Here is a 20192-nt window from a genome sequence, read left to right as displayed (position 1 = left end):
TACAAATGACACCAATGAACTTTTCTACAGAAAAGAAACTCATGGACTGGAATACATATTTTTGGTTGCCAGTTTGGAGGGGAGGGTGTGGGAAGGACTGGGATTCGGAGGGTAAAAATCCAAACACTTGCCCTTGGAGTGGGTAAGCATAGCAATCCTGCACTTAGCCCAGGGAACTAGAACTAATCACTATATTTTGAACCAAATGGAGGATAATGTGAGAAAAAGTATATATATATATATATATATATAACTATATATATATATATATATATATATATGAATGGAGCACTAAAATAAATAACATTTATTTATTTTAAAATAACAAATGACAACAAAACAAAATGACAAAATAGGCGGCTCAGCATTCACCAGAGAAAGATCAGGGTAGAGACTGCTGCCTCTTGGGAAAACAGCCAGGCACAGTGACTCCGCTGAATCTGTTAAGATTTCCTAGCAAAGCAACATCAGGCCGGAACAAATTTCCAACCATGTATGAATTTGTTTCGATAATACCACTTTTATTAAATTATTTTTTTACATCTCCAGTTATTTTCCTGCAAGAACATGTGGCATGCCAATATACCCTGCCCTGGAAATGAATCCACTCCTATGCTGTACATCAAAGGCTCATACTTAAAACCCCCTGCCACCAGAGTTACTGGGTCAAGAGAGCTTTAGGTTTGTTTTCTCTATCCATTCCCTTAGCTATTCTGTAGGAATATACATATTCCTTGACTCCTTTATCAAATAAGCTCATTTATTGCAATATCTGATTTTATTTATCAATTTATTTGGGTGCCCCCTGTGAAATAGGGTTGTTGTCTAGCCAGAGTTTGATCTCCCAATGAAGCTCTTGCCACAGCCACAACAGTGACAAGGAGAGACTCTGAAGCCAGGCAGCCACTAGGGAACTCCCTGAGAGCTTGCTTGATGATACCAATCAACTCTGCTTAAGTCATCAGACCTGGTTTCAGGGAGGTTCTCTACTGAAAAGTGAGGCTCATCTTGAAAGGCAAGAAGGAACTTTCCCTAAGCCTCTTGATTGAAGAGAGCACAACGATTAGCCCAGCTGCCCAACCGAATGCCACCGAAGTAACCCATTTATTTACCAGCACCACACTCATCTCTTCTTACTTAAATCCCTGATGGTCAGGGGCTTGAACATGGGCAGCTCACGATAAAACACTGCTGCTGTGTTGGTCTCGGCCCTGCCTCTGGAGGAATACTAGGCATTCTGAAACCCAGCGAAGAATTCAAGAATTCTAAACACACGGCCGCACAACCAGGCTGCAATCCCCCTGCAAATGTTGAAGGGAAAACTGTGCCCCCTGCCTGACATGCAGTGTCTTGGACAGAGAGAACCTGGTGCCCAGGGAAAAAACCTCTGGTTGCTTGCTGTGTGTTCCCCTCAAGTAATCATCAGCTACAACTCTGAGCCAGTATATATAGAGTTTTGGAGCTCTAAACTGATAGAGCCTCAAGCAGCGACTGGCGCAAGAAGGCAATCTGGCGCCCTCATGTGGACATGTGATCTAACAGCCACTCTCAGGGTTTCCCCCTCTCACTTGCTCAGCCATCCCTGGCTAATGCATTGGCCATGGGCCATTGTGGCTTGGGTCTCCTTCCTCCGCTGTAATGAAGTACCAAGAAGTGCCCTTCCAAGTGGGCTGTTTCTCTCTCAAAGGCTTTCTGAGCCCTGAGACCCATCTATGCCATGCCTTGCTGTTTAAACCCTCAGCCAATAATCCATCATGTCATGCCAGCCTTCTTCCTTTTTATATATATATACATGCACTTATGTATTTATGAAGATAGATGCCATGTATGTAAAGAATTTTTTCTTAATTTTCCACCTGTGATTCCTTCCTTTGTAAACACTGTCCTCATTTCTTTTTTTTTCTCTTTCCCTCTTTCTATGCAAATTTCTTGACTCCACCTGGAGCGTTCCTGTGTTGTCTCCCCATTAATGATTTTCAAGACACAGTGTTTACCAAAACCACCAGAGTGACAAAAACAGAACTTTGACCCTGGGTGATGAGAGCTTTCTCTATATCAATCAATCTACCAGCCTGAATATGCCTGACCTGGCATTAGGTCACATCTTCACACCAGGTACATAGAAAGAAGAGAAGAGGCTCCCATGGAAAGAAAAGGGTGGTGTTTCATGAGATCACTCGAGAGAAAATGTCTGGTGATTGGCACCGCTGCTCTCTAAAATATCACCATTTTGGCACCTCCCATGCACAACAAACAGATTTTATACCGATCCCAAAACCCAGGTCAGGCTGGGCTTCCAAAATTAACAGCTCAACAACTGACACCAAATAACAGAAAGACAAAACCAAAAAACCAATTGAAAAATAGAGAAACGACCTGAATAGGCTTTTCCCTAAAGCAGATATGCAGAGGGCAACAAGCACCGGGAAAATGAACATGATTACTCATTAATAAAGAATTGCAAAGCAAAATGAGGCTGAGGTACCCCGCACCCAACTCTGAACGGTCATCAAGTGCGTCTTCAAATAACAAACCTTGGAGGGGGTGTGTAGAAGAACGTGCCCTCACAAGGTGTGGGTGTGCAGGTAAATTTGAACAACACTAGGGCCCACAGGATCTAGGCCATCCGATAAAAAACATAGAACCACCATATGACCCAGCAATCCCACTCTTGGGCATATATCCAGAAAATAGTCTTTCCAAAATGTTAAAAGCCCCACCATGTTCCTGCAGCACTATTCACAATACCAAGACAAGGAAACACATTCTATATCCTTGGACAGATAACCGGATTAGGAAGAGGTTATCCATATCCACAATGAAATAGTATTCAGCCATGAAACAGAGCAAAAATAAAAAAATGCCAATGGCAACCACAAAGATGGAAAGAAAACCCCTTATACTAAATGAAATATATCTGAAAGAGAAAAATAAATACCATGGTATAACCCTTCCTTTAGTATCTTACAAATGACACCAATACAGGGAAGAAACTCATCGACTTGAAAACAGATTTTTGGGAGTTCCCGTCATGGCGCAGTGGTTAACGAATCCGACTAGGAACCATGAGGTTGAGGGTTCGGTCCCTGCCCTTGCTCAGTGGGTTAACGATCCGGCGTTGCTGTGAGCTGTGGTGTAGGTTGCAGACGTGGCTCGGATCCTGCGTTGCTGTGGCTCTGGCGTAGGCCAGTGGCTACAGCTCTGATTTGACCCCTAGCCTGGGAACCTCCATATGCCGCGGGAGCGGCCCAAAGAAAGAGCAAAAAGACAAAAAAAGAAAAAAAAAGAAAACAGATTTTTGGTTGCCAGATTGGAGGGGGAAGGTGTAGGAAGTACTGGGATTTGGAGGTTATTAAATCCAAACCCTTGCCCTTGGAGTGGGTAAAAATAGACATCCTGCTGTTTAGCACAGGGAACTAGATCTAGTTACTATTTCTGGAACCAAATGGAGGATAATGTGAGAAACAGAATATGGATATACATGTAAGATTGGATCACTTTGTTGTTAAGGTGGAATTGAGCACCATAAATGAGCAATAATCAAAAATAAGAAATGATTTTTAAAAAACCTACAAAACGAGCGGCTCAGAGTTCTTCAGAGAAGGTGTGAGGGTCAACACTGCCTCTTGGGAGAAGCGTCACACTGACACAGGTGAATCTGCCAAGATTTCCTAGCAAAGCAACAGTGCACCAGACCAAATTTCCAAGCATGTATGAATTTATCTCCATAAAAATGTTTTTATTTTTAAATTTTTTACTTGCCTAGTAATGTTCCTGCACTATGTCTGGCATGCATATATATGCTTCCCTGGAAATTAATACACTTCTATGCTGTACATTCCCAGTGTGTACAAAGAACTCTTTGACACCAGCGATAATGGGTAATGGGAGTCATTGGATTGGTTATATATCCACCACCTTAGCTATTTTGTAGGAATCTGTAAATGTGTGTGTATATATATATTTATGCATGTTCTCATTGACTCCTTTATCAACTAAGCTCATTCTTTTCAATATATTTTTTATTTATCCATTTTTTGGGGTGCCCAGTGGGACATAGGTAAGTTGTCTGGCCAGAGTTTGATGTCCCACCAGACTTACCATAGCCACAGCAGTGACAAAGAAAGACTCTTAAGCAAGGCAGCCATGAGGGAACTCCCTGAGAGCTTGCTTGATGAGACACATCAACCCTCCTTAATTCATCAGACCTGGTTTGGGTCTGGCCTCCATAACCTGGTGCCCTCTGACAAGGGAGGCTCATCTCGAAAGGCAAGAAGTACATTTCGCTGGGCCTCTTGAGCAAAGAAAGCACAGGGATTAGCCTGGTTGCACACACTAATGCCACCGAAGTCCCCATTTACTCTTCAGCACCACCCTCTTTCTCACCTACCTGAACCCTTGACGGTCAGAGGCTTGAACATGGTTGGTTAACCATACAATCCCAATGCTGAGTGTGTCTCTGCGCCTGCCTCTAGCAGAACAAAAGGCACGCTGAAACCCAGGGAATGCTTCAAACATTCGAAAAACCATGCCACCCAACGGGGCTTCCAATCCACCTCCAAATCCTGAAGGGACACATGTGTCTCTGCCTGATAGGAGGCGTCGTGGAGGAGGGAGTCCATGGTGCCCAGGAATCCAAAAATCCTCTGGGTGCTTGCTCTGCATCCCTCTCAAAACACCATCAACCACAACTCTGAGCCTGCACTTTTGGAGCCTTGAAGCTCTAACTGGTTAGAGGCTCGGAGCTGCGACTGGGGCCAGAAGGGACTCTGGCGCCCTCGTGTGGACACCTGCTCTAACAGCCACTCTCAGGTTCCCCTTCTCTCTGGCTCAGCAGTCCCCAGGTGCATTGCCTGTTTCACATTTGCAGGCTGGGTCTAATTCCCCCGCTTTCATGAAATACCAGTAAGTGCCCTTCCACGTGAACTCTCTCACTCAAAGGCTTTCAGAGCCCAGAGGCCAGCCTAGTCATGCCTTGCTGTGTAAACCCTCATCTCACAATCATGTCATGACAGCATTCTTCTGTGTTTATACAGCTCTGCACTCAGGTATTTAAGAAGGTGGGTGTGTAGGGATGGAACGACTGGTTTTGCCTTAATTTTCCCCCTGTGATTCCTTCCTTTGTACAGTAAAGTCTGGCCTTGTTTTTTTCCTTCTTTCTTTTTTTTTTTTTTCAGGTTCTCTCTCCCTGGGTGGTGCTGAAAAATCAATGAGGGACTTTGGTGGCATTGCAGTGGCGGGTGGGCGAATCCCTGTGCTGTTTTCAATCAGAAGCTGAGGGAATTATCCTTCTTGTCTTTTGAGGGGAGCCTCCCTTGTCAGTAGGATGCCAGGCTATGGAGGCCTGACCAAAACCAGGTCTGATGAATTAAGAAGGGTTGATTGTTCTCATCAAGCATGCTCTCAGGGAGTTGTTCCCAAGCGGCTGCCAGGCCTAAGAGTCTCTCTGGTCACTGCTGTGGCTGTGCCAAGAGCTGCGTTGGGAGATCAAGCTCTGTCCAGACAACATCTCAGTGTGGCAGGGGGCACCCAAATAAATTGAGGCTCTAACAGGTTCGAGTTAGAACCCTGCTTAATTCATCAGACCTGGTCTTGGTCAGGCCTATATGCCCTGGCAGCATACGGACAAGAGGGGCACCTCGAAAGGCAAGAAGGACATTCCATCAGCATCTTGATCAAAAAATGCACCGGTATTCGCCCTGCCAACACCGTAATGCCACAGAAATCCACCATTTCTTCCTCAGCACCACCCTCTTTCTCACCGACATGAGACTTAACCCTCACCCTAACCCCTAACTGCAACACTATAACCATCCCTGAAAATTAACCCTAAAACTCTAACACTAAAGCTAAACCGAACCTGCACCTGACCCTAACCCTAAGTTTAACACTAAGTCTAAGTCTAACCTTAAGTCTAACCCTAACCCTAAAACTAAACCTAAACCTAGGTCTAAATCTAACCCTAACTCTAGTCTAACCCCAACCCTGTATAACCCAAGTCTAACCCTAAACCTAAACATATGCCTTGCCCGAAGTCTAACTCTAACCCTATTAACCCAAACCACTAATCCTAAACCTAATAAAACATAACCCTCACCCTAACCCTCTAACCCTAACATTAACCCTAACACTCAAATTATCACCCTCACCCTATAACCTAACCCTAATCCCTAAAACCAAACCATAACCCTCTAACCTTAACCTTAACCCTCTAACCCTAAACCACTAACACTAAACATTACCCTATACCCTAACATTCCAACCTAAACATAATCCTCTAACCACACCACCCTAACCCTAATCCTTAACCCAAGACTAAACCTAACTCTCTAAATCTCTAACCCACTAACACTAGCACTAAAATTAACACTGAATCCTAACCCCTAATGCTAACACCTAACCAAAAACATGAACCCTAACCCTCTAACGCTAACTATATAAACCTAAAACTAAACCCCAAACTAAAGCTAAGTCTCTAACCCTCTAACAATAATCCAAATCCCCTAAACCTAACACGAAATATAAACCTAAAAAAAATCCTCTAACAATAAGGCTATAACCCTAACGACCTAAACATGAACATAAACGTAACACCGAAACCGTAACCCATAAACTCTGGCACAAAACAATAACGCCTACCAGCTAACCAAAAAACCAGACCCTAACATATTAACCCTAAAAATTTACACACCAACACACTACACTAAAACTAACCCTAAACCCGAACCATCAGCCTGACCAGAACATTAACAATGGAAAGGACTGGGGTTGGCAGGGGCGGGGGGTCCCAGATGCAAAAGCTTGCACTCGGAGCACGCAGGCCATGGGATCCTGCCCTACAGCACAGGGAACTACAGCCGGGCCCTGTTTTTGGAATATACCATGGACGACCATCGGAGGAAAAAAAAAAAAAAAGAAGAAGAACCAAAGAACGAATGAAATAAGAAAACCCAGGTATACACGTCCGACTGGATCGCTCTGCTGTTCGAGAGAAATTGAGCACCGGAAACCAGCTCGAGTGGCAGGAAAGAAAGGATTCCTAACAATCCCCCCAAGCTGCCGCGCAGAGGGCACCAGGGAAGGGGTCTGGGTCCAGGCACATGCCTCTCGAAGGAAAAACAACAGGCCAACCTGTCAAGGTTGCCTAGCCGTGGGACATCCGACCAGAAGTCACTGCCTGGGTGTATGAATGGAACTCTCTCAAGCTTTGCTTGCTTCTCGTCCCTTCCCCGTGGATGAGGCTGCAGCCTTTGGTGGCCGCAGAGTCTGCTTGGCCCCGTATGGAAGCCACGCCGCCGCCGTACCAGCCCAGGCTCGGATGGAAATCTCTCTGCCACGTGAGGTCCACGGTCAGGAGAGCCTTCGGGATCGCCCTGTCTATGGACGGCCCTGAGCTGCTCGGTAGCACGGTCCATAGGTCCTCATGGACCGCTTTATCCATTGAGCTCATCCGTTTCCATACGGAGTTTTGGTTGTTCACTTCTAAATATATGTGCGTGCCACCTGCGCCTTTGGGAGGATGTCTGGCCAGCGCTTCGATCTCCAACGCAGCCCGTACCTCTGCCAGGGCCGTAACCGAGGAGGCTCTGAAGCCCGGCAGCCAAAGGGGAACTCCCTGAGAGCGTTCCTGAAGATCCCAATCCACCCCGCTCAATGCCTCCCACCTGGTTTCGGTCAGGCCTCCATACCCTGGCGCCGTCCTGCAAAGAGAGGCTCGCCTCGAAAGGCAAGAGGGAAACTTCATTCGCCCCTTGAGCGAACAAAAGCACACTGGGCCACCGAGGTTCCCCCTTCTTGCCGTCCTGCCTTCCTGCCTGCTTCCCTTCCTTCATCAACCGCAGCCTCTGTCTCCACTTACCAATAAGCCCCAACAGTCAGGGGCTTGACAATGGCCAGCTCGCGATTCAGCCCAGTCGCTGGGTGGGTGTGGGCTCCCGCCTGTGGAGGAACACAAGGCCTTCGGAACCCCAGGGGACCCCTCGAGCATGCTAAGCACACTGCCGCCCAACCAGGCTGCCTGTCCTCCTCAAAATGCTCCAGGGACAGCTGTGTCCTCTGCCTGCCCTGAGGCCTCTGGGAGCAGAGCGCTCCAAGGGCCCAGAAAACAACCCCAACCCTCCGGGGGCTTGTGGTGGGTTCCGCCCCACACACCATCCACCCCACCATGCAGCCTGCAGCCTTGGAGCGGCGGCGCCTGGCTCCAGAAGGTCCTCTGGCGCTGTCTTGCGGCCGTCTGCTCTAACAGCAACACGCAGGTTTTCCTCCTCCCGCTCTGGCTCTGCAACCCCTGGGGCTGCATTGGCCTTGGGTAATAGGCTGGTGGGATTTGTTTCCTCCACCTCCTTGAAATTCCAAGCGGTGCCCTTCCAAGTGGGCTATTTCCTCTCAAAGGCTTTCATACCAGAGCTCTCAGGCCCACCTACCCCATGCCACTCCATTCAAACTCTCAGATCCCGACCCATCATGTCATGACAGCCTTCTTCCATTTTTCACATATTCATGCACTGATGCATTTATGAGTAGAAGTGTGTATCTAGGTAACTACTGATTTATTTCCTTAACCTTCTAACTTTATTCCTTCATTCATACATGTCTTGTTTCTTTCATTTCTTTCATTTTTCATTCTTTCTATTTTCTCTCTTTCTTACTATATTGATCCCACCTGAAGCATGTGTGAACGGTCTGCCCATCAATGGCTTTCAAGCCACAGTGGCTAATGGACCCACCACAGGGACAAAGACAGATTCTTTACCCAGAGGGCTGGGAGGGATCTCCACCAGAGTTTTATCACCAGCCTTAATTCACCAGACCTGGCTTTAGAGCAGGACTTCATACCAGGTGTGCATAGAGAAAAAAGAAACCTCAAATGGAATGAAAAGAACAGAGTTGCAAGAGACCTCTTGAGAGAAAAAGCACAGGGATTCGCACAGCTGCTCACCAAAATAACAGTTTTACCACCTTCCATTCACCACCTGCAGGCACTTGATCCACATCCCAAACCTCAGGTCAGGCGGGGCTTTCAAAATCGCCAGCTCAACAACTGATACAACTCAACAGCAAAAACAAACAAACAAACAAAAAACACCTTAACCCCTAACCTGAACCCTAACCCCAAACTGAACCCAAACACTTACCCCAACCCTAATTCTCTAATCCGAACCAGAACCTGAATTGAACCCAAACCCACAATCCTAACCCGAACACAAACCCTAACCAACCCTAGCTCCAGATCCCAGATCCCAGCTCCTGCTCCCAGCTCTCAAGCTTACCCCCTCTTGGCCTCAGGCTCCTTGGACCCAAGCTCTGGGCCCAGCACGCTGGAAACACCCCATTTCAAGCCAGACCTCTGACAGGAACAGAAGTGAAGACCCATCTACCCTGCTGAAAACAGCCTCACTTTCAAGGGACAGAGAAACCCCTAGGTTGACTTGAGCAGTGATGGGTTTGAGGTTGGAAAGTGTGGGTGCTTGGAGCCTAGAGAGGAAGGTTTCCTTTGGGGTCGAGACCACGGGAAGCTGGAGACAGACAGGATGGTCACAGATGGACAGGGGGTTGAGCCTGGGACAGGGGGACATGCAGAGGGAGATTCAGTGAGTGTCCAACACTATGGCATGTCCATCCTCCCTTAGGCTGGTCCTCCGCCTCCCAAAGCTGGGTCTATAAACACAGGGGCCCCTGGAAGGGGATGTCCATCTGGCTGGTTTCCTGAGGCTGGATGTGGGTGGGGACATGGGCACGTCTGGTGGCCTGGTGAAGACATCATTCGCTCTAGGGAAGTGAGTGGACACTTGGGCCCTGGCCTGCTGATGGCCTACTTCTTGGGCAGTCACGTCCTTTCTTGGGTGTCACTGGGCTTTAACCTCACTCTGTGAGTACAGGAGGGAGCGACAGATACTCCTGGCCCAGCTGTGCCCTGGGCTCTTGGGGAGGACGTACTGGTCAGCAACCACAACCTCGGTCACCACAGCTCAACACCCGCTCCAGGAATCAGGCACGAGATTCGGACTTGTGAAACAGGACACCCATGGCGGGGGAGCTGATGGGTCACTTCTCAGATGAGGGCGCTCAGGTCTGGGGGCAGGCAGGACAGAAGGTGACCTGCAGCCTCTCGCTGTGGTCCCCACATCAGCTGCGGTTCCTGACCAGGGCCTGAGATGCCCTGAGAGTAGGGTTTGGGGAGTGGGATATGTCACTGTGACAGGGACACGTGAGACAGGGGTCCTGGGTGCCAGGTTCCTTCCTGGAGTAAGAATGGGTGTCATGCCCCAAAGAGGAGGCATCTAGAGATGGCCCTGAGTTTCGCCAAGCACAGGCCTCACCCCCACCCCAGGCTGGGTGTGCATTTCCTGGGCCCTCACCATAGAACACCAGGGGATGGGCTGGGGCAGGAGATGCTTACTCTCTGTCCTGGAGCCTGGAGCCCGAGATCCTGGATCTCAGGGGCCTGCTCCTCCTGCAGTTTCTGGGACAGTCAGTCCCAGGCTTCTCCCAACTCCTGGGGTTACATCCAGGCTACCCTGTGGCTGTGTCACCCCATCTCTGCCTCTGCAGTCACACTGCCTTCTCCCTGGTGTCCGTCCAACCCCCCCCCCCCATGAAGACCTTCACCCCTTCCTCTGATTAGTCGGGGCCTGTCACATGGCCTCATCTCAACCGAGGCAGCTCTGAGTGATCATCTCACACGCAGCCCCATTCCGAGGCCCCAGGCATCCATGCATTTTCCTAGGGGCCTTTTGGAGTAACAAATGCTGGTGGCTGACACAGCTTGGGGAGGAAGGGCAGAGGGTAAGGGTTACAGCCCACATATATCTGGACAAAAACCTATCCGAACACGTCTGGGGCCTGAACACTGCTGACATGCAGCCGTCTCTCCCTGGGCCAGCCTTGCTGTCCACCGCACTCCTGTCCTCTGCCCAGGAGATGACCTGTCTCTGTCAAGGCAGCTGCCCCACAGCTTTTTGGCAACACCCATGCCTATCCCACCCACAGGCCATGCTCCTGCTCAGAGTTCTATGTTTGGCTACAAGGATGGGTTGGGCACCTGCTGCATGCTCCCAGCCCAGGGGCAGTGCCTGCATCGGCAGCTGCCCTCCATGCCGGAAGGGGCCTGGCTGGGAAGAGGCATGTCCCGCTCTGTGGAGTCCTTGATGCGGCCCCCCATGCTGCCGCCTGCACACTCCCCGGCAGCCGTGTCCCCAAACACAACCAAGGCGCTTCTCCTCAAAGGTGGCTCAGGGACTCATCTTCAGACCCCTCCACATTCACCCCAACCTGGCAGGGAGCCCATGGCCAGCTGCCTTCCTAGGAGCAGAGAGAGGACATCCCCTAGGCCACCATGCATCTGCCCCCAGGTGACCCCACACATTAATGAGAAGGCCACCTGCCCCAGACATCCAGTCCCGCCAGCTCCTGCCTGGCCCTCGAGAGCGGCCTCCCTCTCAGAGGACCAGGATCCCTCCCTCCTCTGCCTGTCCGTCCCCAGAGTCAGGACACCTTCCTCCAGGAAGCTGGGGAAGCTCTGTATCTGCATCTAAATGTCAGTGCTTGGAGGTCTGGGGTCTGGAGCTGAGGTGGGCTTGTCTGGGTAGGAGTGCTCTACTCTGAGTGTGCTTATGTAGCCCCCCCAGAGGTCAGTGCTGTGGTCAGTTTAGCCAAATCCCCCTTACCCCGTGTTTCTATCCACTGACTGCCCCTACCCTGGCATCCTGCTCCTTGACTACAAATTTCCATTTCCAACCTGTATTCAGATCTCTCTCCCCCAGGACAAAACCCATTGCAGTCGTTCCTGTACCCATCGTGGAGTTAGCCGGCCCCCAAGAATAACATCTTCCCTACCGTGCACTGTTGAGGAAAATGCAATTAACTACCAAGTTAACGAGAAGACTTGGTGGAAATTTAATTAAGAAGAAAAAAAGGGAATTTTATTCAAGCAAAACTGAGGATTATAATCTGAGGAAACAGATTCTCAGAAACCTCTGAGGACTGTTCTGCCTGTTGGAGGTCAAAGGCACAGTCCATATACGTTTTTGAGACAAAAGATGGTACGTCAAAATGAGATAATGGAGTTCCCGTTGCAGCTCATCGGGTTAAGAACCCTAAGTAGTGTCCATGAGGATGCGATTCAATCCCTGGCCTCCTGTAGTGGGTTAAGGATCTGGCATTGCTGCAAACTGAGGTGTAGGTGGCAGATGGGGCTTGGATCCAGTGTTACCATGGCTGTGGTGTAGGTCTGCAGCTGCAGCTCTGACTCAATCCCAAGCCCAGGAACTTCCATATGCTGCAGGTGCAGCCATAAAAAGAAAAAAGAGAGAGAGAGAGAGAGATAATGATATTTACGAAGTTTCACCAAGGATACATAGTAAGTACAAAGCAAGTAGAAAGTCACCATGACCCCCTACAGAGCTGTGAAAGAACACTATTTTTTAAGAAGTTAGCAGTTAGCGATTTACCAGAAAGATCAATAAAAACTTAAAAAGCATTGGGGAAAAAAGTTACTGAACCTGATGATTCTGATTGCTAGCATCAGAAGAAGGAAAAAAAAAAAATCATTACAGAAAAAAATGCACAGGCACTCCCATCTTTGAGGAGCTCTGGCTAATGTGCTATGCAGATGCACACTGCACATGAAGTAGGGAGGAGGCCCAAACAGAATTTTATGTTTAATTTTTTCTTGTCCCACCTTAAAATATAAATTTTATTTCATCGGCTTAACAAGTGTCATTGAAGATTTTCTTTAACATTAGGACAGCTGTCAAAATATAGAAAAGGAAAACGTGAAAATACAATGTATTTAGAAATTTATGGGATGCCATCCACGCTTGTCCCCCTGAAGACCCAGATCCTGAGCCCTGGGCTGTGTCTTTGAACAGAAAGGTTCGAGGCAGGGTTTTTGCCTTTCACGTTTTTTCCATCACCAGCACAAGCAATTCCAGTCCTCGCTAAATCAAATAACCCACTCCAAGGGCAGCAACCACAGACGCTGTTCGGGCTCCCTCCAAGGCCCATCTGGTTCCACCAAGGTCCCCCTCCCCGAGCGGGACTAGAGTCTCCAGACGCGAGAAGGGATTTCGACCTCAACAATTTTCAAAATGTTAACAGGGAAACATCTCAGCATTTACAACCAAAGGCCTGGCAACTCCAAGTTCGTACCTTGAGTTGTCCGAAACACTTAACTCGCAGCGCGGAGGATGCGGACGGGGTCCCGCGACTTCCTCAGAATCCAAACGCCCCCAACCTGAGAGACTGGAGGTGTGTCGCGCGGAAGGAGGGGCCGACCTCGGGCGGCGGGGACGGGGCGGGGCAGGCCCGGGCCTTGCCCAGAATACCCGCCCCCTCCAGGCCCGCCCCACGCGCCCCGTGACCTCCTAAGGCCCCGCCCCGCTTTATGCGTAACTTCCTGCCGACCCGGAAGCGGTTTTCGGGAGTGGAGGTCCTCTCTGGTGAGTTTCAGATCCGCGGTCCATGGGCCCATCCCCACCCGCTCCTCCACACCCACGGTCTGGGGGTCCCTGCGGACGTCACAGATCCCGCTCTGGCCCCTCGCACCTGCGATCTCAGGGTCGCCCTGAGATCGGGATGTCGGGCGCTCCGCCGAAGGGTCTGAGTCCGCATCCACCGCCAGTCAAAATCGCCCCGAGGCCGACCCCGTCCGGGCCTTTCTGCCTTCCTTCTCTTCCCCGTCTCCCCGCGCCCCGACTCGCGACGTGGACTCTCGCCCTCCGCGCCCCGCATCGCCCCTCTCGGCCCCTCAGGGCAGCCCCGGAACGCCGCGCCCTCCCCTGTCCATCCTGGGCCTCCTTCGGCCGGGACCTGCCTCTCGCTCCCCTTCCCGGTCACCGCCTCAGAAAGGTCCTTGAGCCCTGGGCTGGAGGTGAGGTTTCAGTCCTGACAGTGACGCGCCGTGTGCTTCCGTCCCAAGCCCTCTCTGCTGGCGGTGCCAGGAGTGTGTTCACATTCCCGGTAGCTCACGGGAAAGTGTGCTCTTTGTTCCATCCCTGCGAATGTAGAGTGGGCAGGGACGTGGAGGAAGGGATAACGAGCGAGAGCCGGGGAGACCGCGAGTAAGGGAGCGTGAGGACTTGTAAAGTAGGAGGTCCTGCTTTGGTGCCGCTGGATCGGTGGCGTCTCAGCAAGTTAGGTAGAGGTGGGAGGAAGGTGGGTGCAATGGAATTGGAAGGACAGCGTACAGGTGCAAAGAAATTGACCTGGGCAAGATGCAGTAGGGTTCGTGAAAATAAACCAAAAGGAGACCAACAGGGAGATGGCAAAGGACAGACTGGATGAGGGGATTTTCACCAACAGAAGCAGTAGGGGAAAATAGAAAGGTAGATTCCAAAGTCATTAGATTTTTTTTTTTTAGTTTCCCAGTTACTTTCCTTTTTGGTTGTTGTCATTGTTGTTGTTGTAGGGCCGCACCCGGGCATATGGAGGTTCCCAGGGTCACATCGGAGCTGTAGCGGCTGGCCTACACCACAGCCACAGCAACCCCAGACCCCATCCGTGTCTGCGACCTACGCCACAGATCAAGGCAACATCCTTAACCCACTGAGCGAGGCCAGGGATTGAACCTGTGTCCTCATGGATTTGTTTGTCAGATTTGTTTCTGCTGAGCCACAATGGGAACTCTGTCCTTTTTAAATGTATCGTGTCAAATTCAGATCATGAGCCATCAGTGCTTATCCTGTCTATTGTATACTTAAAGTATTCTTTAGCACTTAGTAAATAAGTTTTACACTATTTCAATGTGCAGTTGGTGGGGACACTGATGATTTTTGTCTTAACAGTCAAAACCAGGTAGTTTAATCCGGTAGTCTAATATTCAACAGCATTCTTTCTTCTGTATGTAATTTTTTTTTGTGTTTTGACTGTACCCATGGCATGTGGAAGTTCTCGGGCCAGAGATGGAACCTGTGCCACAGCAGCAACCATAACCACAGCAGTGAAAACCTAGGATCCTTAATCTGCTGAGCCACTAGGGAACTACTGTATGTGATTTGAAAAAATTTACTGGGCTGTGAGCTAGTTTCTGAGTATATGATCTCTTCAAATACCCTTTGGGTTTTTTTGTTTTGTTTTGTTTTTTTACGAATAAGGATAGGCTGGATACTTCCAGAACTTTCTTCAAATAAATCTCATCTGTTCATGATGAATACAAGTCAGAGGTCTAACTTGCAGTTTTGCTAGTCATGATAACCAGGTGTTCTTAATGTTACACTTTTTCAATATATTTGTGTAAATGTTTATTTTAATATGTATTATGGAAAAGAAAAGTTAAATGCATTTATTAAATGTGATTAAAACCATGAAGAAGAACTTGCCCTTGCTCAGGAGCATGAAATATGATTGGAATCTTTAGGGGCAGGGGTGAGAAATGGCAGGCCTTGCCACTATCCATTCCAGACCACCCCGTGCCTGTGAGGCCAGTAGCAGTTACTTGCTCCTGTTCACGCCTCTGCCTGCCCCCGCCTCTGCCTGCCCCCAAATGCACCCACACAGTCAAAAGGCAGCTGGTAGGGAGAGACCACGACTTTTGTAACTAAGCACAGAGCAAAGATTTCTCCAATAAGAAGGCGGTACTTGGCTCTGGGAAGGGAGTTTGGAGGAGAGAGCAATGCGGTTTGCATGTTAAGGAGTAGAAGAGAGCCTGGGAGGCTCAGGCGTAGGAGGGAAGGAGGACTCTGCCTGTCTCCACCTAGTGCTCCTGTGCTCAGCAGGTGATAGAAGACATGGTGAGGACTGTGATGTGAAAGGGAGGGTCGCCCCAGTTCTCAGTGCCGTATCTGTGGGGGTGATGTGTGAGCTTTACAGGAAAGAAGGGTGTATGAAGTGAAGGGCAGAGAGACGTAGCTGTTGGTCTCCATGTTCGAGTTCATTGTCCCTGTCCCTTGATAGCTCAGCAGACCGCCAAGGACCATTTTTTCCAAATGTTGATATTTCCCTACATGTGGGGTTGTGTCGAGCAAGGGGATGAGTTATTTGAAGACCTGCGGGGCACATTCTCAACACTCAGGAGTGACTTCTTGTCTGATAAAAACACTCAGAGGAGGAAGAAGATGAGAAGTCAGGACTAAATCTATTTCTGGAAATAGATTATCTGTTGATTGTTCTGTCCTCTCCTTCCTGAAATGCCGTTTTTAGGACATGCTAAAATCTTACTCTCAAATATCCTGCCTCACACATTTCCTTACCCATGGCCTCTCCTGTCTCCAGACCTATCCCATCTCCCCGTCAACCAGTGGCATGGAATTTATGAAGGGAGAAATGCTGCATGCCCAGACACTGATTAGAGACAAGGACTGGGCACCATGGTCCCAGTATGGATTGCGTAGGGACCAGATCTGGAGACCAAGATTAAGGACACTGCGCCCATCAGTACCGAATTAATGTCAGGAGGACCTAAAAAAACCATCGAAGAGAATATCAGTAAGGGGAAAGGTGTCTACCTAATTGTGCAATGGATTTGAATCGGTGTATTTGGCCTCAAAATATTAATGATATGTGGTAGAAGGGACACATTGGAAACATAGCCATTGACAAATTAAGGTGGCCTTTCATCCACATCATGGGGTATATTTTGTTCTATAATTGTTTAAAAATAGAATCAACCCAAATGTCTCACAGTAAAAGAATTTTAACATTATTCGCAGCACATCTATCCCAGGGAGACCTTAGTGTTCATGGATTTGTAGAATTGGCTTCTCTGCAGATATTTGAAGATTCCTCCTCTTTGGGTAAGTTGAGGTTGCATTGCTAGGCCAAGAGATGGTACATTTCATAATGTAATAGATTCTGGCACAATCCCGCCTACACACATACACACAAATGCAAAGAAATCCTCATCCATCACCAACTCCCGAGGTTTCCCCATACTTTAACCAGGACTTCATTTTAAATATATATATTTAAGATTTACATATATATATATATAAAATTGTGAATTTGGATAAAATGACAACTCTTTATTTTTATTTCCATATTACTAATTACTTAAATTTTATTCTTCATAGACCTCTATATGTAAAATGAATTTTTCTACTAATTTTTGATGTGCATTTAGATACTGTATTTTATAATTTAATTATACACACACACACACACACACACATATACTCTTTTGTCTGATAACATTGATGCAGTGAAACCAAAATCCTCCCTGTATGGCCTTTGCTTTCTTTTTGCTTTAGAAGGTATTAACTATTTCATATTATAAAATATCATGTTCCATTAGTCTTGATATAATTTTTAATATTGTTTGTTTCAACTATTTAATTTGAATTATTTTTGGGGGGGGTAGAGATTTATTTATTTACTTATTTTGATCCTGAATGAATTTTCATTTATTTATTTTTTAAGATTATTATTTTTTTATTGCTCAATGAATTTATTACATTTATAGTTATACAGTGATCATCACACTCCAGTTTTATAGGATTTCCATCCCACAACCCCAGCGCATCCCCCCCCACCCGAACTGTCTCCTTTGGAAATCGTGTTTCAAAGTCTGTTAGTATCTGTTCTGCAAAGAAGTTCATTCTTTCTTAAATGTCTTAAATTCTTAAAATTTTATGTATTCAGATGTATTGATTTTTTTTTTTTTTTTTTTTTTTTTATTCTATAAATAGATTCTGTGAATCAAATGTTGACATGTGAGATAATCGTCATTACTAAATCTGCATACATGGATATGGCCAAAAAAGAAGAAATGAGACAAAATGACTTTAATAAATCTCTTTTTATGTAAATATCTGAAGTTTAAATTTGAATTGACAAATATAAATTTATATTAAAATTTGTTTGGCAGGCTTATTTATGTCATGTTTAATCCTCAAAAGTTTTAGATTTCCATGATTGTTCATAATGTTGATCAAGATAGCAGCGTGAAATCAAATGTTACTAGTGAAAAATGTAATGCATATAAATCCTTTACTGCGGGAGATATAATTTGAAAATTAAGTCCTGTCTGGCAGCAGAAACAAATCGACTAGGAACAGAGTGCGATTCTCTCTGGCCCGCTCGTGGGTTAAGGAGCCGGCATTGCTGTGGCTGTGGTGTAGGCCAGCGGCTACAGCTCCGATTAGACCCCTAGCCTGTGAACCTCCATATGCCGCAGGTGTGGCCCTAAAAAGACAAAAGACAAAAAAAGAAAAGAAAGAAAATTACAAAGTGTTTCTCATGAAATCAAATGCCCATATCTAACATGAAAATACATTGCTTGATTTTCCTTCAGAAACAGTATATCCTTCTATAAAGAAATGTCTTAAGATTTTTAAATGTTTAATTTCCTTTTTAACATCAGTTTTAAAAACATCCTATTTGGAGACAGAAAGTAGATTGATGGTTTGCAGGGGTTGGGAGGAGGAAGGAATGAAGAGTAGCTGTTTAATTGGTATGGTTTCAGTTTTACAAGATGAAGAGAGTTTTGGAGATGAATGGCAATGAGGTTGCACAATATTATAAATATTTAACACCACTGAACTAGACATTTAAACATGGCTAAGATGGTAAATGTTGTGTGTATTTTACCACAACTTTTAAAAATGAAACATTCTATTTACAATGAAATTAGTCCTGAAACTGATAATTTACTCTGGAAATCTTTAATACTTTGAGAATTGCAGGCTTTTGCTTTTTTTTTTTGGCCACACCCGAGGCATTTGGAGGTTCCCAGGCTAGGGGTCAAATCGGAGCTGTAGCCACCAGTCTACACCACAGCCACAGCAATTCGGGATCCTTAATCCACTGAGCGAGGCCAGGGATGGAACCTACATCCTCATGGATACTAGTCGGGTTCATTAACCATTGAGCCAGGACAGGAACTCTGGCTTTTGCATTTTTAGGACATCAGCTGTGTCTAATTTGAAGAGACCTACACTGGGTGACCTTTTTCATGCTTGGTAGTAAAAATGAAAGATACTTTCCTTGGATAGCTATTTATTCAGGACAAATATTTATGTTTATATAGAGCCATATTTATGACCACAGCCTGGGGATATGTTGGTAGATTACATATCCTCCTACAAATAAAAATAAAGAGTAATCTGCTGTAGAATATTAGTACTGCCCAGAACAACCAAAATCCATAAAATAGTGAATTCTCTGAGGAAAGGCACGAAGTTTGCTTTTGAGACTTTGAGAAGCAGAATTAAAGGATATGATTTGTTCTTAATTTCATCTACAGGATTTACCTAATGACAAGGAAAGGATGTCCCTAAGACATTTCTTGATGGCTTTATCTTGATTGGGACCCCTGTTAATCAGATTTGTCCTTTGGATTACAACACTGATGAGGTTGTCAACGGCATTAAGAGAGAGTTCACCATCAGAAGGATGCATTTCCTGGAAAGAGAAAGAAGCTCTGAACTCTGGAATGTTGTGGTAGCATCCTCAGTAAGTATTTGGCTGCACTGGATTTCCATCTATTTGGGTTCTGGTGAGCACTGGAGACCCTCCGGTGAGCACTGGAGACCCTCTGGTGAGCACAGGAGATCATTTTCACCAGTAAGGATATAGATGGGCTTTTTTTTGTAAATGCCTTTTGGGGAGAGAAGTGTTCATATTGGTAGGAATTCAGTGAAAGAATCTCTGGGGAGTTGACATTCAAACAGATTGAAGGAAATAAGTATGGGGTAAGAAATTGTTTATCGATTTGTGTGGAAATGAAGGATGATAGTGAACAGCGTAGAAACCATAGCAGTGCTAAATTGTATTTGTGATGCTCTATGAGAGCATATAAAATGTCACCTCTTGGCTGTCTGGTGGAGACACTGAAAAGACCAGGGACTAGAAAAGGAATAATATTTGGGAGAGTGGAAGATAGTGTCCTGAGATATATTTCGTTTCTAGTGTATGTTTAAAAAAAAAAAACAGACGCAAACTCAGAATTAGAATTCAGACATGAGTTTTGTCACTTTCAGTTTAGAAAAAGTAATGGAAGAAATTGAAGCATCTGAATAAATACGTGAGCATACCTGGGCAGTGTGTGTACACAGACAAGGTTGAAGGAGTGGGATGCAGTCTGGAGATCTTCCAGCAATGCTGTTGGAGAAGTTCTTGGCAAATGGTAAGGAGTTGGAATGACGAGATTACTTTGAAGACAGTAGACTGAGATGTTAGTGAAACCCAGGAACAGGTATGTTCCTGAAAAGAAGTCTGTTACATGTATTGCTGAGTTTGAAGTCAAAGTCTGATTTGTG

At 46.7% G+C, this 20192-nt stretch overlaps 2 protein-coding genes across 15 annotated transcripts in view; one reads left to right on the top strand and one right to left on the bottom strand.

The window, feature by feature from the left end:
• The window catches only part of DEGS1 (delta 4-desaturase, sphingolipid 1), a 39427-nt gene extending 26064 nt beyond the window's left edge, over positions 1-13363 (bottom strand). Inside the window, exon 1 of the mRNA XM_005653768.3 lies at positions 13150-13363. The gene's annotated coding sequence lies outside the window, so the exon portion shown is untranslated. The remainder of the gene's footprint in view (positions 1-13149) is intronic.
• The window catches only part of LOC100627222 (zinc finger protein 596), a 31825-nt gene continuing 24976 nt past the window's right edge, over positions 13344-20192 (top strand). For 7 of the 14 annotated variants that reach the window (XM_013978242.2, XM_021064384.1, XM_013978241.2 and 4 more), the window contains exons 1-3: positions 13355-13439; positions 16647-16730; positions 19178-19386. The gene's annotated coding sequence lies outside the window, so the exon portion shown is untranslated. Of the gene's footprint in view, positions 13871-16646; positions 16731-19177; positions 19387-19913; positions 20060-20192 lie in introns of all 14 variants that reach the window. The other 7 variants (XM_013978240.2, XM_021064383.1, XM_013978235.2 and 4 more) reach the window with 4 other exon arrangements.

The sequence above is a fragment of the Sus scrofa genome, chromosome 10 (genome assembly GCF_000003025.6).
Source record: "Sus scrofa isolate TJ Tabasco breed Duroc chromosome 10, Sscrofa11.1, whole genome shotgun sequence".
NCBI lineage: Eukaryota > Metazoa > Chordata > Mammalia > Artiodactyla > Suidae > Sus > Sus scrofa.
Note: the sequence above shows the minus strand (reverse complement) of the source record. Positions and strands in the feature narration are given on the sequence as shown.